Source organism: Epinephelus moara, chromosome 8, assembly GCF_006386435.1.
Source record: "Epinephelus moara isolate mb chromosome 8, YSFRI_EMoa_1.0, whole genome shotgun sequence".
NCBI lineage: Eukaryota > Metazoa > Chordata > Actinopteri > Perciformes > Serranidae > Epinephelus > Epinephelus moara.
The window spans coordinates 44519153-44522063 of record NC_065513.1 but is presented as its reverse complement, the minus strand read 5'-3'; the positions used below and the strand labels follow the sequence as shown (position 1 = coordinate 44522063).

At 41.5% G+C, this 2911-nt stretch overlaps 1 non-coding gene across 1 annotated transcript; it reads right to left on the bottom strand.

The window, feature by feature from the left end:
* Positions 1-176: 176 nt before the first annotated feature.
* Positions 177-258, bottom strand: trnas-gcu (transfer RNA serine (anticodon GCU)). Its single transcript has one exon. It is a non-coding gene; the product is annotated as a tRNA-Ser (tRNA).
* Between the last annotated feature and the right edge of the window lie 2653 nt (positions 259-2911).

Below are 2911 nucleotides of genomic sequence, written 5' to 3'. Positions count from 1 at the left end.
TGCAGCCATCAGTAAACTTTGGTGCAGACACATGTTGTTTTCACATGGAAACTGTATGTTAGATATCAGATGGCTGCTTTGGACGAGGTCTGGAGGATCTGAGCTGATTGTTTCACTGATAATGGAGCATGTTATCTTGTTGACATGTCACATTCAGGACAGACTAAATGAACCTGCGACGAGGATGGGATTCGAACCCACGCATGCAGAGCACAATGGATTAGCAGTCCATCGCCTTAACCACTCGGCCACCTCGTCTGCTGGCTGCTGTTGTTTACAAAGTCTAATCCAGGTCACCTTCCAGGCCTGGAAAGTCTGGAAATGTGTGGAATGTAGAGGAGTATGTATGACCATGCAGCATGGTAACATGTCTAGCATTGTTAACTCAATTTTTGTTGCCATGGCAACACACAATCATTCACAGGGGAATTAGCTCAAATGGTAGAGCGCTCGCTTAGCATGTGAGAGGTAGCGGGATCGATGCCCGCATTCTCCACAAGACTTTACTTTCTCCTGAGTTTGTGATTAAAGTGACTGAACTAAAGAACACAGTGGGTCAGAGAAACACCAGTATTGTTACTGGTTTAAATCAGCTGTTGTCTCATTAATAACTTGACAGGAGAATGTGTGCAGCTGTAAAGAAAGTGACCCCTGCGTACAAACATGTAGGAGACAGACAGCTCTACTGTCATTATATATTAAATATAATGAGGTTACAGGTGTCGCTCCGTTTGTGCTTTTAAAAACAGATAAAAAAAGACAACCAGCTAAAACATGACAGACACACAGCTGTGTATAGCTGAAGATGATAAATCCTGTCGACTGTACACAGGCTTATCTTGGCACAGCTCACCAGGATGAAACAACAAAGAAACAAACAACAATAAAAGCAGCAAATGTTAGAGCTAAGAGACGCTGCACACACACACACACACACACACACACACACACACACACACACACAGTCATCTTCTGCAACACAACCAAAGCTGAAGTCAAACTATAGAAACCAAATGTGAGACATTATCTTTATAGTCGTGTCTCACACATTTAATTTCACCTCACATCACACGTCACATTCACATTACATCCAGTTCAACACAAACACTTAATCCAGAGGTGTGGTCAGTGCTCGTGAGACACAACTTTTACAGAAACACCTTTCACTTGTAAAAATTAAAGCCAACTCATTATTTCACCATCACGTTGCCCCAGAGCTCAGACAGCAGCTGACACTCGTGGTCAGCGGGAAACTGAGCATAAACAGTTTGATAATATCTTCCAACACTGTAAATACACATCTCCAAATATGATTTAAGTTCTCAGATAGTTTCTGTGTAAAATCGCTGCAGTGAACACAACTGTGCTGTCAGATGCACAGAGCGTAGTGGAGACACTGCAGTGCTGCCACACGTTTCCTTCTCCAGTCACCTAACGTCCACCTGCACCAGCTGCACATGTGTTCTGGGTGAAAGAGTGAAGTCTCTCTCGCAGCTCAAACTCCATGTCCTCATTTTGAGTCCAAATCATAATGCAGGCTGAGATCCCCATAACAAACTTAGATAGATAAATAAATAAACAAACTGTGTTCACGATCAACCTTTATCTTCAGATAATATCCCAGCGTCATTTTGCCGATGTGTGACTCAGTCTAAACTCTGCTCAGCTCATTTCTATCAGTATCAGTGCTCAACAGGTGTTTTATGACCAGTCATGGTTAAATGTGGGCGTGTACAGGGCGGGACATGAGGCGGATCCACGTGCGGACAATTCCAAATTGATTTGAGATTTACAAAAGGAAACTGTGTGCTGACAGGCAAACACACAGTTTCGAAAATCAGAATATTTTTTGCCGCACAACATTTTCTGCTTTTGTCCCCACCAACACTTCTAGTGTGGATCCTAGACACTGTTTAATAAATGAGACTCAGGTGTGTGCGTTTGTGAGAGGAAGTTTGAGTTTGAGGACGTGTGCTGCACATGAACCAGTCCTGCTTCATCAACATCCATCAGGTCTTGTATCTACAAAGCAGATGATGATTAAAGTCTTATTGTCTTTGTCAGTATCTTGTTCATATTGCTGAAAATGTTTAATATCAGACTGATGTTCAACAGCTGGTGTTATTGTCATTTATCAGTCAGCCTGTATTTTTGTTGATTTATTTTGGTAACATTAATATAACGGTCTGAATCTGAGGAACAACACTCTCGTTAATATATACTGATACTGGAATATTTTACTTCATAATATCCCTCACCTACTCTGCCCCCCCCCCCCTAACACAGTCGGACATCTCTCCATCATCTTCATCATCTTGGTCATTCACCTGTCACACACTGCAATCTGTTGATTTTGCACATCTGTACTTTGCACAAAGTATTTGCACACAACCCTGTTCATGTTTACAGCGTACATATCTTTTTATGTTACTATTATTATTGATATTTGCATTCAGGTTTTATATTTAATTTTTTATAGTATTTACTTTTTATACACATGCTTCTAATTACTCTATATTTTTTATATACTGTATATTCTTTGTTATGCACCAATACACCAAGCCAAATTCCTTGTATGTGAAAACCTACTTGGCAATAAAACCGATTCCGATTCTGATGTCGGCATCAGCCCAAAAATCAAGTATCACTGAGGCTCTGATCTCTGAGGGCCTCTGAAGAGCTGAACTTAAGAAGTTTACTTTACTGCCACAGCTCAGCCGACACCTGCAGGTGCTTTTGTTTTGCTTCCCAAAATCTCACAGGCTCAATTGAGCGACGGCTAAGCCCGCCCTCAGACGCGATGAGCCAATCACAGTGCGTATAGCCATTCCCATACACTGGGACATTCTCTGCCTGGACGTCCATTGAAATGCATTACAGAAAGATTTGAAGTTTAAAAATGGTCAAACGT